Source organism: Chiloscyllium punctatum, chromosome 6, assembly GCF_047496795.1.
Source record: "Chiloscyllium punctatum isolate Juve2018m chromosome 6, sChiPun1.3, whole genome shotgun sequence".
Taxonomy (NCBI): Eukaryota; Metazoa; Chordata; class Chondrichthyes; order Orectolobiformes; family Hemiscylliidae; genus Chiloscyllium; species Chiloscyllium punctatum.
In genome coordinates, this window is record NC_092744.1 from 94,123,600 (window position 1) to 94,143,411 (window position 19,812).

Genomic DNA, 19,812 nt, shown 5'->3' on the forward strand with positions numbered 1-19,812 from the left:
TCGCATCTACTACTCTTCTCTCATCAATCCTCTTTGTTACTTCTTAAAAACCAGATCGAGTATGTGACACATGATTTCCCATGCAGAAAGTTATGCTGACTATCCCTAATCAGTCTGTGCTTTTCCAAATACACGCAAATCCTTTCGCTCAGGGCTCCCTCCAACACCTAGTCTAGCACAGCATCTGTAGTTCCCGGGCTTGTCCAAACTGCCTTCGTTAAATAGTAGCGCCGTATTAACCAACCCCCAGTCTTCTGGCACCTCAGCTGTGACTATCAATAATACAAAAATCTCAGCAAGAGGCCCAGAAATCACTTCCCTCGCTTCCCACAGAATTTTAGGGTACACCTGATCAAAGCCTGGGGATTGATCCACCTTTATGCGTTTCCAGACATCCCGTACGCTGTAGTATGGACATTTTTCAAGATGTCACCATTAATTTCCCCACATTCTACATCTCCCATGTCCTTCTCCACAGTAAATACTGATGCAAAATATTGCATCTTGATAAAACAAACGAGGGCAGGACTTACACTAATTAAAAGTAAGGCTTTGAGTAATGATATGGAACAAAGAGACTGAGGGGTACAGGTCTTCTTAGTCTGTGTCACATGTAGACGGTGGTTAAGAAGGTGGTTAGCACACTTATCTTCATTGCTCAGACCTCGGAGTACCGGAGTTGGGAATTTAGGTTGAGGCTGTACAGGATGCTGGGGAGGCCTCTTCTAGAATACTGTGTCCAGTTCTGGTTGTGCTGTTATAGGAAGGATATTATTAAATTGGAGCGGATTCGGAAGAGACTAACCGGGATGTTGCCATGAACGGAGGGATTGTGTCACAAGGAGAAGCTGGATAGGCTGGGATGTTTTTTCACTACAGCGTAGGAGGTTGATGGATGACCTTAGAGGTTTATAAAACCATGAAGCGTGTAGACAAGGGGGAGGGGCGGATTCAAGACCTGGGTGCATACAATTTGAAAATAGAGGTTTAAAAAATAAATTGGGGATTTATTTTTACCTTTACATGTGTGAAGTGAACTCCCAGAAAAAGAGGCAGCTGTGAATACAATTACAATGTTTAAAAGACATTTAGACAAGTCCATAAATAGGAAATGTTTGGATGAATGTGGACCAAGCGGAGGGAGGGGCGATTAGATTAGTTGGGAATTATGGTAGACACGGACTGGTTTAACCACAGGGTCTGTCTCTGTTCTGTATCATTTTATGACTCAAACTCTCGCTATCTCTGAATTCCTCCATGCTCACAACTCCCCAGATCACTGTCACCTCATCCAGGCTAAACTCTTCCTTATCTCTAGAAATCCTCTCTCGCCTCAGAACCATCACTATCTCTGGTATCACAAACATCCCTGTAACATCCTCCAATTGCCTCCCATCTCATCACCCACCCTCACGATCTCTAATCTTGACAACCCCCACAAATCTGTCCTTCTCCACAGTAAAAACTGATGCCACTCATTTAGTATCCCCCCCAACAACCCCATCTCCTGCATCTTCACACATAGGCTGCCTTGCTGATCTTTGAGGTGGCCTATTCTCTCTCTAGTGACCCATTTGCTCTTAATGTATTTCTAAAAACCCTTTCCCTATTCGCCAAAGCGGTGTCCTGTCCCCTTTTTGCATTACTGATTTTACTCTTAAGTATACTCCTCTTGCCTCTATACTCGAAGGATGTTTGTGATTTTTGGATTAGAATAAATGCAAAATATTACATCTTGGTAAAACAAACGAAGGCTGGACTTACACTGATGAAAAGTTGGGCCTCGGATAGTGATATGGAACAAAGAGACCGAGGGGTTCAGATCTTTGAACTATGTGTCACATGCAGACAGGGTGGTTCAGAAGGGGTTTAGCACATTTGCCTTCATTGCTCAGATCTTTGAATATAGGCATTGGGACATTATGTTGAGGTTGTACAGGATGTTGGGGAGGCCTCTTCTGGAATACTGTGCCCAGTTCTGGTTGTACTGTTATAGGAAGGATATTATTAAATTGGAGCAGGTTCAGAAGAGATTTACCAGGATGGTGATAGGAACGGAGGGATTGAATTATAAGCAGAGTCTGGATAGGTTGGGTCCTTTTTCACTGGAGCACAGGAGGCTGAGGGGTGAACTTATTAGAGGTTTATAAAATCCTGAAGAGTTTTGGTAATGTGAACAGCAGGTGCCCTTTCCAGGAGGGGGCGCGATTCAAGATTGGGGACATCTTTTTCTCAAATTAAAAAGTAAGGCTTTAAAAAGAAGTTCCGATGTTATTTTTTGTTTTTGCACAAGAGTGGTTCACATGTGGAATAAACTTGCAGAGGACGTGGTAGATGTGAATGCAATTACAATTTCAGGATGGCACAGTGGCTCAACGGTTAGCACTGCTACCTCTCAGCGCCAGGGACACAGGCTCAATTCCTGTATTGGGTGACTGTCCATGTGGAGTTTGCATATTCTTCCCCATGTCAGCGTGGGTTCATCCAGGAGCTCCCATATCCTCCCACAATCCACAGATGTACAGGGTAGGTGAACTGGCAGTGCTCAATTGCCCATAGTGTTCAGGAATGATTGGGTTGAGTGAATTAGTCGGGGTTAATGTAGAGCAAAAGGGTAGGGGAATGGGATTCTAATAGGAAAAAAACATTTGGACCAGTATATCAATAGGGAATGCTAGGATGGACTTGGACCAAGTGGAGGCAGGTGCGATTAGTTCAGTTCGAATTTATGGTCGACACGGACTGGTTGGACCACATGTTCGGGTGTCGATGCTGTGTAACTTTATGACTCGTTACCTCTGTAAATTCCTCTATGTTTCGAACTCTCCCGATCAGTGCCATCTCATCCAGCCTTACAAATCTTCCTCATCTCTATAATTCCACTCCAGCCTCAAAATTTAAAAACCTCTATCACAAATATCTCTATCTCTGTAACATCCTCCATCCTCACAATCCTTTCCAACTTGCATCTCCTCCAGCTTCATTATCCTCCCCATATCTAATCCCCTCCAGTCTCTCAAAGCTCTGCTATATGTGCCTTTCTTTATTTCCAGCTTTCAGGATGCCCAATGTTTATTTCTCACTTGATGATGGTCCTTTCCAATTCCTGCGCTGAGCTTCTGAATTTCCTCTTAAATCTCTGCGTCTCACTTTCCTCCCAAGAAAATCGACCAATCACGTGTCATCTATTCTAGTATCACCTTTTCTGACCTGATGTCCAATGGAGCCTGTCATATTCCTATAATAAACATCTCAGCGGTCTACAGAACAGAAAAACGCTCTGGTGGTCCATCGAATCTGAGAGAAAGAAAACTACCACTGAAAACTACCACCATACTATTATCCTCCTCTATTTTCCAGTACTTGTGGAAAAGTGTCATCTATCATGGCATAGCAAGTGCACACTAAATACATCTCAAATGATTTCGGGATTTGTGTCTCCCATCCTCACAGACAGTGAGGTTTAGTGCAACTGTTGCCCGATGATGACATCACCCACAGGAACACAGAGCAGCTGGGTCTGTGCAAACCAGAGGTCGCCCATACATTGGGAAGGATGGCAGGGTCCCTGAGAGGGGGCACAGGAGAGTTACCAGGATGGTTCAAGGAATGGGGGATTTTAGTTGCAGGGACATGGGTGTTGTTAATACATATCAAGAATATCCATCTACAATAGATGGACTCTTGTTCTCAACCTCTCCCCTTGCCTGGGCTGTGGTAACCTTCAGGTTAAACCACCACCAGACATCTCTCCCTAATGAGAGAGCAGCCCTATGGTCTGGTAGGACAATGCTGACTTTACCTTTTACACAGTGATGCCACTGTGCATCGGGGGTGGAGAGAGGGAATGCTGAAGGTGGTGGATGGGACACCACTCAGGCACAGTGCTTTGTCCTGGAGGATGTTCGCTTTCTTTAATACTGTTGAGGGCTGCACTGATGAAGGCAAGTGGAGAATGTTCCAACACGATCCTGATGTGTACCTTATAGAGAGCAAACAGACACTGGGGAATCGGGGTTTGGGGAAACTGAGGTGTTCTCGTTGTAGCAAAGAAATTGAGGGGAGCTGAGAGACAAGTGCTTACAAAACATATACAACAGGATGTTAAACCTTGCACTCATCAACTCATCATAAAAGGATTACTGGACACATATTGAAGATTTTGGGGAGATCTATTGACAGGACTGTTTGATTCAAAGGAGAATTTTTATGCAGAAAATGGAATTGAGCTGGAACAAAATACTCACACACAGTGCAAATATCCAGGTCCTGATGAATGGAGTAATTCAATCAGAGTTTGGCATTACAATGACTGAGATTGCCATCTGAATATCCACCTGTAGTATCCTGTAATACAAGTTTATAAAATCTGTCACTGTCAGTTCAGGTTAGAAACTCACACCATCCCCTCCTCCTGGTCCAGGATGACTGTACATATTACCCCTTGTGGAGGTCAGTAGTCAGTTCAGGGGGAAATCTGTGTGGGTTTCTATGAGTTTCCAACTTGGGACTTCATGTGACTGAACAGGGCAGATCTTTGACACATGGGACAGAATGTTCCAAGAGTCAGTGAGATGTGGAGAGCAGGATTTCCTTCCTTTTCTTTCCTTCCGTTCTGCCGCTGTGCCTCATCAATAAGACATGGGGGGGGGGGGGGGGGGGGGGGGGGGGGGGGGTGAAAGGCTCATGCAGCTTGATGGGCAAGTTGTCTCCATTCTGACCAAAGGGCAGCAAGATCCTCCCAGTCATTCCAAAGAGTCTCTCTGAAAAGACAGCAACTCAGCATGCTTCCCACTGTCCGGTGCTCCCTGGAAAGATTTAGAAGAATGAGGGGGGAGTCTCCTAGAAAATGTAGAACAGTAAACTTCCAAAAGGGCTATAAACAGTTTACAGAGATGGATTTGGAGAAGTGGACAAGTTGGTAAATGGAGCATAACTTGGGATAATGTGAAGTTGTTCATTTTGGAGGAGGTAATAAAAGAACAGAGGACTATTTAAATGGTGGAAACTGTAGAAAGCTGCAACACAAAAGGGACCGGGGGTAACTGTGCAGGAAACACAGAAAGCTAGCACACAGTTACAACAGGTCATCAGGAAGGGGAATGGAATATTATTCCTGATTTCAGGGGATTTGCAGTATAAGAGTTTGGAGTATATACCTGAGTGCCACTTTATATATGCGAGTGAGACCACATATGGAGTAATGAGAGAAATTTTGGTCCCTTTATTTAAGGAAATACATCACTTCATCGGAAGCATTCAGAGAAGATTTACTGGGATGATCCCTGGTTTGCAGGGACTATCTTTTAAGAAAAGGCTGAAGAAGTTGGGACTGGACTCATTGGATTTGGGGGAGAATGAGGGGCGATCTTATTGAAACATATAGGCTTATTAAGGGGTATGTCAGGGTAAATACTGAGAGGATGTGTCCCATCATGAGGGAACCTAGAACCAGATTCTGGGTCAGTTGCAGAATCAAGGGTTCTGTTTTAGATTTGTCAACTTTAATGCAACACAGACATGGGTAAGGGGTTTCAGGAGCAATGGAGCTGGGGTGAGGTGGAGAAAAGCAACATTTTAGAGATTGGAATTTCAGGTGTTTGCAATTGTGTAGATGTCTGATCAGAAGGTTACCTTGGGGTCAGAACATGAGAGCAATATTGTTGAGTTCTGCCTCAGGCATTTCCCAGTAAGAGGGAGGGGCTCAGCAGTAAGGGAAAGGAATTTGTAATAGCAACTGGGTTTAACCATTGCAGTGTTTCATTGGAGGAAATTGCAGCCAATTGAGTTGTAGGCGTGTGGTAAACAGTTTGATGAATGAGTAACAGTGGAGCAATGGAGAGGGATGATCGGGAGAGAGAGCTGGGCATCGTCAGTGTACATGGGAAACCAATACGATGTCACCTCCTGGCAGTGTGTAGGTGAGATACAGGAAGGAACAAAGATAGATCCTGGATGGACACCACATATGAGGAATTCAGAAAGGAAAGGGAGAGTGGAGATGGAGCAGGATTTTCGAACAATCTTGAGGTCAAATATTAGTTCTTAGTAGAATTGGAAAGAAGGACATAACCAGAAAAGACAGACAGAACAAGGAACAATATTTGTGAATTGGGGAGGGGGAGTGATGAGGAGGGGCCTGACTCCAAAACTGCTATTTCTACATCAGTGACATCACCCAACTCCACCCTAGTCTCAGCTCATTTACTGAAATACTCATCCATCCCTGTGTTATCTCCAGACTACGTTATCCAAACACAGTTCTGGCCAGCCTCCCACATTCAACTTACATATAAGCTCAAGAGTATCTAAAACCCTACTGCCCAAGTGCTCACTTGTACCAAAACTTGTTGATTCATCAAAAGGCTCCTTCCAAGCAACAATTTAAAATTCTCTCCCTTGATGTAATTCCTGGCTGTGAACATCCCTGTCTCCCTGCACCACACAACCTGAGAGACCTCGACAACTCATTTTCTTTCAGACTCCCAAAGATGCATTTATGTATTGCTTCACCAGTCTGGCTGTTTCGACACGGTCAAGCGAACAAAGTCTGGAATTCGCACCCTGACCCTCTCAGACTTGCTTTCCTCCTTTAATGTATTCCTGAAAACCTGCTTATTTGGCAATACTTTTGATCACCTGACCTAATATCCCCATCTGTGGCCTTATGTCAGAAATTCTCAATTTCTGTGAAATTATAAAAATGATAAAAATACAAACCGTTGTTGATTTGCACACACACTGTCAACTCTTCACTGTCACTGAGTGAATAATCTGTAACATCTCTTACCCAAGTCACCACACCAACTGCAGCTGTACAAGGAAGTCAAACATCACCCTCTCCACAGGCAATGGGGCTTTGGCATTAATCACTGGTGTCTGTGGAGAGAGAAACACATAGTTGATATTTCAGGGAGGGCTAAATGCATTACAGGAAGTGAGAATGTTACAGAATTTGATGGTCAGAAATGGAAGGAAAATGCACTCTTTTGTTGAAAAAAAGATTTATTCACTGGCAAAGATACTGTGGAAAATTTAGTCCGTTGAGAGAGCAGCACATTGTCAGGGGTTGGGCAGCAGAGGAAAATTAACTTACAAAAGGTCTGTGAAAGTAACAGTAAAACACTAAACAAGCCAAACAGCCAGTGCCCAAAGACTTTAACTCCCCTTCCCGCTCCACCAAAGATATGCAGGTCCTGGGCCACCTCCACCGCCAAATCCCAGGCATCTGATGCCTGGATGAACAACGCCTCATCATCTGTGTTCAGATCATCCAACCACATGGGATCAATGTGGATTTCACCAGTTTCCTCATTTCCACTCCCCCCACCTTATCCCAGATCCAGCCTTCCAACTCGGCACTGCCCTTTTGACCTGTCCTACGTTTCCATCTTCCTTCCCACCAATCAGCTGCTGCCTGACCTGCTGTGCTTTTCTAGCATCACACTCTTTGACATTGAAAACATCCTGACTCTGACACTGTGTAAATCCTGCCCTATCACTCCCTGCCAAGGAAGGCTGTGCATGCGTCCCCCTACAGCTTGCCCCTCTCAAAGTTGGCAGCCACACACATGTCCCTTCGATCACTGCCCCCAATAAAAATGGCGGCAATCACTCACACCTTTCACCATTTGAAGCATTTTCCCGTTTGCCACAAACACAGGCCTGGGATTTTCAAATTTGTGTTTTCCGATGTGCACTAAGTTCTGTAAAACGTCTCAGCCCGTTCCATTAAAATTTCCTTCTCTTCCTGATCAATATGTCTTTCCTTAACCATGCCCTGCACCTTCACACATTTCTAATGCCTTGGTCACAACATCACAGTGCTGCCAGTGAAGCTTATCACGTGGTATCACTTTATTCCTGATGAAGGGCTTTTGCCCGAAACGTCGATTTTGCTGCTCCTTGGATGCTGCCTGAACTGCTGTGCTCTTGCAGCACCACTAATCGAGAGGCTTATCACGTGGTAGAGTGTAGCCACGCCCCTCATTCACTCAGACCAACCGGCACTACCTTGTCTTCCAGCCCCATCCCCATCCTTTTATTGGTCCTGCACTGAGATCAATCACCAGAGGCCCTTTGTGGGCTGGAGCATGCTCAGTGCTTCCTGCTTTTGCTGCTGTTCATCAGGTATAAGAGAGAGAGTGTTCATTCCAGTTTCTCCTAATGTCAGACATTAACAACAACGACCTGCATTGTATGGAGCCTTTCACACTGACAAATCTCCTAAAGTCCTTCACGAATGCTGGAAATGTTGATTAAAGAGAACAACTTTAAGATACATCTTTGAGGAGTATAGAGGGGGTTGGGAAGGATATTTAAGAGGTTTTTAGATCAGACAAACCGTCTAAAGAGCAACCCATCCAGACCCATTCCCCTACATCTAACACGACGGGCAATTTAGCATGGCCAATTCACCTAACCTGTACATTTTTGGACTGTGGGAGGAAACCGGAGCACCCGGAGGAAACCCACGCAGACACTGGGAGAATGTGCAAACTCCACACAGACAGTTGCCTGAGGTGGGAATAGAACCCGGGTATCTGGCGCTGTGAGGCAGCAGTGCTAACCACTATGCCACCGTGCCGCCCATCTGCAACTCTGTCCTCTGCAGCTCCAATCATGGAGTGATGTCTGTGGAGAACAGCTTATGACGGAGACAGTTAGTGGCTAACCGTAGTTTAGCAACCCCATGTCCTAGCCCCCCTACCCCACACACCAGTCCTTGTTCTCACAGCCTGTCATTACACACTACCTATGGTTAGCCACTAACAGTTTCCACTAACAGCTAGTAGCCCTCCCCCAGCCAGATCGTTATCCACTCCTTTATCCAACCCTTCTTCTCGCTCTATCCCCACCTATCCTTTAATCCTTACATCCTCCCCTAAACCCTTCCTTCTGCATATAAACCAACATTTTTTTCTCTCAGTATCAGTTCTGAGGAAGGGACACCGGATCTGAAATGTTAACTCTGATTTCTCATCACAGATACTGCCAGACCTGCTGAGCTTTTCCAGAACCTCCTGGTTGTTGTTTCTGATTTACATCTTCCACAGTTTTTTGGTTCTAATTTACCGGGAGTTTGTAATTCAAGTCCAACAGCCTCTGTCCCAGACTCTGCTGTCTCTCCCAACCCCACCCAGTGACACGGCACCTGCACAGCTCATGGACCTGTGTCATCTTGCTGGCCACACCCTTCATTCACTCCCATTGGCTGCAGGACCACACAGACTCTCCTCCCATTGGTCTGGAGCTGCCGTCAATCAGCCGGGCCCCATTGTGATGAGAGTGGAGGGCTAATCCCTCTCTCTGCCCTGGGATGAGCTTCATCATTCACAGTGAATGGGGCAGTACCACAGAGCACAGGGCCTGGGGGCTATTCAGCCCATTGGGGCTGTACTCTCTCCCTCTGGAGATGCTGCAAATCTGTCCCAAATCCCCTCCTATTTGCCCACAGCCCCCCAAATCTTTCCTTAAAAATTAAAATTCCAAGTCTCTTTCAGAATACCTGCTGAATCTGTTTCATTCAGACTGTTCCAGATGCTCAGAACTTACTGAGTACAATAATGTTCACATTTTCACTTTGTATTATTTGCCAATTACTTGAAAGTAGTTACTAAAAGTTATGACAGTGTTAACAATTCCTCTCTCTCCTCAAATTCAAGACCTTGGAACCAAATCTGCACCAGGTCAAAAACACTGCTTCACCTTCTCAGCTCCAAGGACAATTAACTGTGCTTCAGCTTACTCTCCACAAAAGAGGAATGCATCTTAGTTTATTAACGTCTTAGACATATACAGCACAGAAACAGAACTTCGGTCCAATTCATCCATGCCAACTAGGAATCCTAAACGACTGGAGTCCCATTTGCCAGCTATTGACCTGTATCCATCAAAACCCTTCCTGTTCACGTACCCAATCGGATGCCTTTTAAATGTTGTGATTTTATCAGCCTCCACTACTTCATCTGGCAGCTCATTCCATACACACAACACACTCAGCTTGAAAACGTTGCCCTTAGATTCCTTTTAAATCGTTGCCCTCTCAACCATGTGCTCTAGTTTTGGACCCATCTAACCTCAGGAAAAAGAACCCCGGCTGCTCACCTTATCCATGCCCCTCGTGATTTTATAAATCCCCATGAAGTCACCTCTCAGTCTTGGACTCTCCAGGGAAATTAACCCCAACCTATTCAGCCTCTCCCTGTAGCCCAAATCCTCCAAACCTGGCAACGTTTTTATAAATCTTGTCCGAACCTTTTCACGCTTCACAACATCCTTCCCTGAACAGGGAAATTCAAACTGAAAACAGAATACGAGAAGTGGCTTCATCAATGTCTTTTAAATGTTGTAATTGTACTAGCCTCCACCCCTTCCCTTGGCAGCTCACTCCAAACATGCACTGCCCTCAAACTGTCCAACTCTGGCAAAGTCCTTGCAAACATTTTCTGAAATGCTTCAAGTTTCACAATATCATTCCTGGAACAGGGAGATTGGAACTGAAAACAGAATTCCAGAAGAGCCTTAATCAATGTCCTGTACAGCCACAACATGACGGAGAGCATAACAAACGCTGCATACACTCCCTTACCTACCTGTGACTCTACTTTCAAGGAACTATGAACCCTCACTCCAAGGTCTCTTTGCTCAGCAACACTCCCCAGGACCTTACCAGTAAGGTGTATAAGTCCTGCCCTGATTTGCCTTTCCAAAAGCCAACAGCTAACATTTATCTAAATTGAATTCTATCTGCCATTCCTTGCTCCACTGGCCCATCTGATCAAGATCCTGTTCTATTCTGAACTAACCTTCTTCGCTGTCCACTATACCTCCAATTTTGGTGTCTTGTGTAAACCTACTAACCATACCTCATATTCACATCCAAGTCATTTATTTAAGGACCCAATAATCGATCCTTGTAGCACACTGCTGCTCACAGTCCTCCAGTCCACAAAGCAAACCTCCATCATCACCCTCTGTCTCCTACCATCAAGCCAGTTTTGTACCCAAATGGCTTGTTCTCCTTTCATTCCATGTTATGTAACCTTGCTAACCAGTCTGCTTTGTAGAACTTTGTTGAATGTCCATATAAAGAACGTTCATAGCCTGGTTTAATCAATTTTCTTTGTCACTTCAAAACATTCAGTCAAGTTAGTGAGACACGATTGTGCACGTACAAAGCCACATTGACAACAGGAGAAAGTGAGGACTGCAGATGCTGGAGATCAGAGCTGAAGATGTGTTGTTGGAAAAGCGCAGGTCAGGCAGCATCCAAGGAACAGGAGAATCGACGTTTTGAGAACGGCTGATGCCCGAAACGTTGATTCTCCTGTTCTTTGGATGCTGCCTGACCTGCTGCGCTTTTCCAGCAACACATTTTCAGCTCCACATTGACAACAGTCAATGATTATTCCTTACTTTTCCAAATAGATGGATATCCTGTCCCTCAGAATCCCTTCCAACAACTTCCCTGCCACTGACTTCAGGCTCACTGTTCTCTTGTTCCATGGCCTCTCCTTATCACCTTTTTAAAATAATGGCACCTCACCTGTAACTATCAATGATACAAATACCTCAGGAGAGGCCCAACAATCACTTCCCTAGATTTCCAGAAAGTTCCGGGATACATCTGATCAGGTCCCAGGGCTTTATCCACCTTGATGCGATTCAAGACATCCAGTAACACCTCCACTGTAACATGGACACTTTTCAAGTTCTCTCTCTTTATTTCTCTCAACTCTCGAGCTTCCATATCTTTCTCCAATAAAAAGGACATGAAATATTCGCATATCTTTCCCACCCCCGGTGGTTCCATAGACAGCCTCGTTAATCTTTAAGGTGTCCTATTCTCTGGTCCAGTTCATCTTTTGTCTGTGATATATTTGTTTAATCTCTTTGGATTCTACTTAAACCATTTCCTGAAGGTATTTCATGTCAAACAGCATCAGCAGCAAGCAACAGAGCTAAGTGATCCTACATCCAATGGAATAGATCGGAGCTCTGCAGTTCTGCCACACCCAGTTGTGAACAGTGATGGACAATTAAACAACTCACTGGAGGAAACATCACAGATATCCCCACCGTTACTGATGGAGGGGCCTCACACACCCATGCACCAGATAAGATGACAGCATTTGCTGCAATCTTCAGCCAGAAGTGCAAAGTGGGATGATCCATCTTAACCAGTAGTTTCTAACATCACAGATGTGAGTTTTAAGCCAGTGTGATTCAGTTTGAATAACATCAAGAAATGGTTAAGTAGTGCAAAGGCTATGGGCCCTACCAATATTCTGGCAATAATACTGATGGTTTGTGCTCCAGAACTTGCCACCCACCAAACCAAGTACCACTCCAGCACTGGCATCTACCGACAATGTAGAACATTGCCCAGGGATGTTCAACACAAAAACACAGGGCAATCCAACCCAGGCAAGTTCCATCTATCAGTCCACACTCAATCAGCAGTAAAGTGATGGAAGATGTCATCAACAGGGCTACCAAGCCGCAGCTGCTCAGCAACAGCCAGCTGAGTGACACTCATTTTAGGCTCCACCAGGGCCACTCAGCTCCCGATTCACAATCTGGCAACTAACTGAATCGCAGAGGTGAGGTGAGGGTGACAGACTAGTCCCACTCCAAGATCACTATTTCTAGCTGATTCTACCCTTGTCTCAGCTCATATACTCTTATCCACCTTGTGTTATCTCCAGACTTCAGTATCCAAACAAACTCCTGGCCAGCTTCCCACATTCAATCTCCCTGTAATCTTAAGAAAAACTAAATCTCTGCTGCCCAAGTACTCCCTCGTACCAAAACTTGTTGATCCATCAAAAGGCTCCTATTCATAATCAACAACATAGAGCCACAGAGATGTACAGCATGGAAACAGACCCTTCAATCCAACCCATCCATGCCGACCAGATATTCCAACCCAATCTCATCTCACCTGCCAGCATCCGGCCCACATCCTTCAATTTAAAATTCTCACTCTTGATTTAATTCCTGGTTGTGATCATTCCTAGCTCGCTGCATCACACATCCTTGAAGACCTCGACAACCCATTCTGTTCAAGACTCCCAATGATCTGTTAATTCATTACTTCACCTGTATGGCTGCTTTTACAGTTGCCAAAGCAACGTTTTTTGAAATTCGCAGCCAAAACCTCACAGGTCTGCTTTCCCCCTTTAAGACAGTCCTCAAAGCCTGCTTATTTGGCAATGGTTTTGGTCACCTGACCTAATAGCATCAGTCTCTGACCTTATGTCTAAAGTTCCCAATAATATTTTTGTGAAATTATAAGCATGATGATAAAACTATAAACTGTTCTTGATTTGGACATTACCTTCAAATCATCACTGTTGCTGTAAAGAATACTCTGTAATGTCTCTTACCCAACCACATTGTGGGAGCACCTTCACCACAGAAACTGCAGCTGTACAAGAAAGTCAAACATCACCCTCTCCACAGGCAACAGGGCTTTGACATTAATCACTGGTATCTGTGGAAGGAGAAACACAGTTGATGTTTCAGGGAGTGCAAAACAGATTACAGGGAATGAAAATGATGCAGAATTTGATAGTCAGAAATGGAAGGAAAATACACTTGCTTATTGGAAAAAAGAATTCTTGACTGTCAAAGATTTTCCAGAAAAAATAATTAATAAGTAGCACATGGTCAGGGGCTGGGCAGCAGAGAAAAATTAACTTACAAAAATGTCTGTAAAAGTAATCGTAAAATACTAAACAGACCAAAAATACACCCATTGTTCTATACTGAGCAAGCTAGATATTGACAAAGTGCTCATAAGGGAGCCCAGAGATGAAGCACAGCTGTATAAGCTGTTATGATCCCACAGTCATAGAGACGTATAGCACCGACACAGACCCCTCGGTTTAACTCATCCATGCCAACCAGGTATCCGAACCTAATCTATTCCCATTTGCCAGTACTTGGCCCATATCCCTACAAACACTTCCTTATCGTATGATGTGTCTAGTTAGATGCCTTCAACAAGTTTTAATTGTATTAGCCTCCACCACTTCCTCTGGCAGCTCATTCCACCCACTGCATGAAAGAGTTGCCCGTTAGGCCCCTTTGAATTTTTGCTCCGTTCACCCTAAAGCAATGTCCTTTACTTTTGGACACTACTCGAGGGAAAACATCTTGTTCATTTACTCTGTTCATGCTCCTCATGATTGTATAAACCTCCATAACATCACTGCTCAACCTTTGGCACTCCAGGGAAAACAGCCCCAGCCTTTTATGCCTCATCCTGCAGCTCAAATCCTCCAAACCTAACAACATCCTTGTAAGTCTTTTATGAAATCTTTCAAATTTCTCAGCACCCTTCTGATAGGAGGCAGGCCAGAATTGCACACAATATTCCAAATGTGGCCTAACGAATGTCCTGTACAGCAACATGATCTCCCATATCCTATGCTCAATGCTCTAACCAAAAAAGGAAAATACACTGAACACCTTCTTCATCATCCTATCTACCTGCAACTTGACTCACAAGGACTGTGATCTTGCAGTCCAAGGTCTCTTTGTTCCGCAAGCGTCTCCAGGGCCTTGCCATTCAGTGGAAAGTCCTGGGCTGAAAAAGGTGTTGCTGGAAAAGCACAGCAGGTCAGGCAGCATCCAAAGATCAGGAGAATCGACGTTTCGGACATGAGCCCTTGATGCTGCTTGACCTGCTGTGATTTTCCAGCAACACATTTTTCAGCTCTGATCTCCAGCATCTGCAGTCTTCACTTTCCCCTAGTGTATAAGTCCTGCCCTGACTTGCTTTTCCAAAATGCAGCATCTCACATTTATCGAAATTAATCCGTATCTGATCGATATCTCACTGTAACTGGAGGTAATCTTCTTCACTGTGCACAATACTTCCATTTTGAATGACCTGCAAATTCAGTTACGACAGCAAGTCATTTAAATGAATGACGAAACAAATCCAGAAATAAACATCCATTTCTCTGAGTTTGAATGTTCTCTGTGTAAATCCTGCCCAATGACTCTGTACCAGAGAAAGGCTGCACATGCGCCTGGCTGCACCTTGCCCCCTACAAAGCTGGTGGCTCCGCACGTGTCCAGTGAATTCTTGCCCCAAATAAAGATGGCGGCGCACACTCATGCCTGCAGCCACACTGAGGCAATTCCTTGTTTACTGAAAACACGAGACTGGGACATTCAAATTTGTGTTTTCCGATGTGCATATTTTGTTTGTAAAACCTCTCCACTCATACAGAATCTCTCTCACCTCCTGCGGTTCCACAGACAGCCTTGATTTACTTATTTCTTTCCTTACCGTATCCTTTCGCTCCATAACCTCCTGGGGATCCATTCCACCGACTCTCCACCACGCGCCAGGGTGATCACGTGGTTTAGTCTCATTCTGCCCCTCGTTCACTTTGATTGGTTGGAGGACCAACCTTCCGCCGGGTCCTCCAGATCCGCCCACAGTCCTTTCATTGGTCCGGAGCTGACATCAATCACCCGGGGTCCCTTTGTTTGTTAGAGCATGCGCAGTGCGTCCTGCTTTTGCTGATATGTTGGGTAATGTGATGGGAGAGTTTACTGAGGGGAAGGATCCATTTGTGTGAGCTCTGCAGTAGATTTCCTTTATTCAAGGAGGGAATTGCCTTCCTACTCATGACTGTATAGCTGTGATTGATGAATCAATGCCATCTGAGCCAGTACATAAACACCCCATTTTCACAACATCTGAGATCTTCAGCTCATTGTATCACACTCTTCTTTGGAGATAAAAAGAAGCATGAAATGGAGCCTCAAGGAATTGGAGCAGGAGTAGGGCATTCATTCCCTTCAGCTTGTTCCCCTATTCTATCAGATCATGGCTGATCATCAACCCAGACCTCAACACCTCTTTTATGCTTGATCCGCATAGCCCTCAACTGCTCAATATTTCAAAAATCTACCTGCCCTCTTTTAGAATAATTTGAGATAGAATCATAAATTTCCTACTGCGTGGAAACAGGCCCTTCGGCCCAACAAGCCACACTGACCTTCTGAAGAGTAATCCAACCAGATCCATTCCCCTACCACATTTAACTTTCACAATTGTTTGGGCTAGAAAATTCTAGCCATTCACTGAGAGAAAAAAATTCTTTACATTTTTTACAAAATGAATGTTCCCTTTTGTAATGTTTGGTTTGAGACTTCATTGGTGCAAGAAGATCTAGTCAACATCTACCCTGTCAAGCTCCTCAGAATCTTGTTTCCATAAGATCACCCCTTATATTATGTGGGTGGCACAGTGGTTAGCACTGATGTCTCACAGTGCCAGAGTTTAATTCCTGCCTCAGGTGACTCTCTGTGTGGAGTTTGCACGTTGTCTGCGTGGGTTTCCTCCAGGTGTTCTGGTATCCTCCCACAATCCAAAAAAAAGTGCAGGTTAAGTGAATTGGCAATGCTAAATTGCCTGTAGTGTTAGGTGAAGGGGTAAATGTAGGGGAATGGGTCTGGGTGGGTTGTGCATTGGCGGATCGGTGTGGACTTGTTGGGCCACAGGGCCTGTTTACACACTGTAAGTAATCTGTTTGTCGAGATTCTATTGAATAATGACCTAACCTGTATAGATATTCTTGATAGGTCAACCTTTTCATTCTCAAAGCAGCTAGCTGAATCTTTTTTTGAATGGTCTCCAATACTGGTTTATCTCTTATTAAATATGGGAGCTAACATTGTATACAGTTCTCCAAGTGAGGTCTCGGCAACAGCCAGTGTGGTTAACCAATCCTCACTCCATGCAAATACCTTACCCCTGACACAGTGAGCTCCTGTATTATGCAATTAACTTTTATGTAGCACCTTATCAGTTGCATTTCTAAAATCTAAATACAGAACATCATTGGATTGCCCTTTCTCAGCCCTGCTTGTTATCTCCTCAATGAACTGTCGCAAATTTGTCATAGTGTCTCTTTCACAAAACCCAGTCTACCATGTTAAATGATAAGCTTTTCTAAATGTCCTGCTATTTATTACTTTAATATTCGACTCTGCCGTATTACAAAAGCAGATATTAAACTAACTAGTCTATAGTTTCCTGATTTCTGTCTCCCTTCCCTTCTTGAACAGATACATCAATCCACTGGATGTTTCCTGTATCCCCTGATTCTGGAATATTCCAATCGATGCCTTGAATATCTCTGCAGTCAGTTGCCCTAAAAGTGTTTGATCCAGGCCATTAGGTCCTGTCTGCCATTAGTCCTATTAGTTGGTCAATACTTTGTCCCTTGTGACAAAGACTGTAATAACATTTTTGTACTTATGATTAACTTGCTTATTTGCTACCTTTAGGATGATAACGGTATCCTCCTTCATGAAGATCAATGTAAAATATAGTTTTAAATTATCTGCTGTTTCCTTGTACCCATTATAAATTCCACAGTCAGAACCTCCAAGGGTTCGATCCTGACTTTAGATACTCAATTTTTATATACCTATACAACTCTTGCTGTTCATTTTTGTTTCTTGTCAATTTAATTACATGATCAGTTTTCTCCCTTTTTAGTCATCCGTGGCTATGTCATTCTTTTCCTTGTGGATACTGCTCTTGACTGCCTTTGTTACCCACGGGCGGTTCACCTTTCTCTTTGTGTTCTCCTTTTTGCTTCAAATTAACTTTTGCTAAGAATTATGTAAAACAAAACTCATCATATTACAGTGACTGAGCATGTGATTTTTTTAAACATTGGATGCCTTAATGTTCTCATTGGGTTTTGCTGTTTCAAAGAAGATCTGAGATCATCTGCAAAGGAGGTGGCAGCTGATTCACTGTTAATTTCCAAAATTAATTTGAATACTTGAAAAAAGAAATTATTTGCATTTCTGTGAGAGCAGGGATCTAGCCAAAAAGCTATTTTAAAAAGGTGGCACAGTTGTGATGGGTTGAATAGGGGCCTCTGATTTCAAAAGCACAATGTGATCCAAGTTGTCTTCTAATCTGTGCTGTACTAATTCTTTCTGATTGAGATGACTGGGTTGGCATGTGTGCAGGTTGTAGCAGGATCTCTGACTGCCACAAACCGATCTGGGGGAACAGCTCCTGTGTCAGTGACAGTGCTGTTGGACTAATAGAGGCAACAACGTTCAGACTTCATGAAGCAACTGCGAACCAGGGTTGCAAACCCACAATCCGAAGAACTGCAGGTTCAGTGAATTGGTCATGCTAAATTGCCATACTGTCCAGCGATGCACAGTTTCGGTGCATTAATCAGGGGTAAACATTGAGGAATAGGTTTGGTTGGGATACTCTTTGGAGGGTTAGTGTGGATTTGTTGGGCTGAAGGGCCTGTTTCCACAACGTAGGGATTCCATGCTCTGAGTAATTTTGGGGATCTAACAGAATCCTGGTATTCAGAGGGTTCTCTGTTAGTTAAAATAGTATTGTGCACTCAGCTTACATTACCTTCTGAAGCAGTTTGAGGTAGACTGCTCTGTGCAATTTCACAGAACAGATGCTCTGGAACCAATCATGGAACAGCTATTTTAGACCTGATAATATGATTGATTAATGAGCTCAGAGTAAAAGACCTTTTTGGTAAGATACAATGCAGCATGATAGAATTTAGCTTTAGGGTGAGGAATTTGGTTCTTCAACTAGTATCTAAACTTAAAGGCAGTGACAAGGGGATAAGGTCGTAGTTCGGTAAACTGGAATGGGACTCTAGTTAGAATGTAAAAGCAGAAGAATATATTCAGTTATTTTATAATTCTCAACAATATCTATTAACTTTCTAACGCAGTATGTAGATTGTCCAACCAGAGGGGAGGCCATATTAGATTTGGTACTCGGTAATGAACCGGGACAAGTGGTGGGCTTGTTAGTGGGTGAACATTTTGGTGATGGTGACCACAATTCTGTGACTTTCACCTTGGTTATGGAGAGAGATAGGTGCGCACAACAAGGAAGTTTTTACAATTGGGGGAAGGGAAATTACGATGCTGTAAGACAGGATTTGAGGAGCATACGTTGGGAGCATAGGCTGTCAGGGAAGGATGTGGTGGAAATGTGGAACATTTTCAAGGAGCAGATACGACGTGGCCTTGATATGTATGTACCGATCAGGCAGGAAAGAAATGGTCGTGTGCGGGAGCCTTGGTTGACGAGGGAGGTTGAATGACTAGTAAACAGGAAGAAGGAGGCTTACATAAGGTTGAGGAAACAGGGTTCAGACAGAGCAGTGGAGGGATACAGGATAGCCAAAAGGGACCTGAAGAAAGGGATTAGGAGAGCTAAGAGAGGGCATGAAAAATCCTTGGCAGATAGGATCAAGGATAACCCCAAGGCATTCTATGCCTATGTGAGAAACCTGAAAATGACGAGAACGAGGGTAGGTCCGATCAAGGACAGTGGTGGGAGACTGTGTATTGAGTCGGAAGAGATAGGAGAGGTCTTGAACAAGTACTTCTCTTCAGTATTTACGAACGAGAGGGACCGTATTGTTGAAGAGGAGAGTGTGAAACGGACTGATAAGCTAGAAGAGATACCTGTTAGGAAGGAAGATGTGTTGGACATTTTGAACAACTTGAGGATAGACAAGTCCCCCGGGCCTGACGGGATATATCCTAGGATTATGTGGGAAGCAAGAGAGGAAATTGCAGTATCGTTGGCAATGATCTTCTCGTCTTCACTGGCAACGGGGGTGGTACCAGGGGACTGGAGAGTAGCGAATGTTGTGCCCATGTTCAAAAAAGGGAATAGGGATAACCCCGGGAATTACAGGCCAGTCAGTCTTACTTCTGTGGTAGGCAAAGTAATGGAAAGGGTACTGAGGGATAGGATTTACG

At 44.1% G+C, this 19,812-nt stretch overlaps 1 long non-coding RNA gene across 4 annotated transcripts in view; it reads right to left on the reverse strand.

The window, feature by feature from the left end:
- Positions 1–15,373, reverse strand: part of LOC140479195 (uncharacterized) — a 32,282-nt gene extending 16,909 nt beyond the window's left edge. Inside the window, exons 1-5 of one of the 4 annotated variants that reach the window (XR_011960966.1) lie at positions 15,308–15,373; positions 13,392–13,498; positions 6,791–6,879; positions 4,248–4,347; positions 1,018–1,056 (exon numbers count right to left, since the gene is read on the reverse strand). This is a non-coding gene — a long non-coding RNA (uncharacterized lncRNA). Of the gene's footprint in view, positions 1–1,017; positions 1,057–3,802; positions 3,983–4,247; positions 4,348–6,790; positions 6,880–13,391; positions 13,499–15,307 lie in introns of all 4 variants that reach the window. The other 3 variants (XR_011960964.1, XR_011960965.1, XR_011960967.1) reach the window with 3 other exon arrangements.
- Between the last annotated feature and the right edge of the window lie 4,439 nt (positions 15,374–19,812).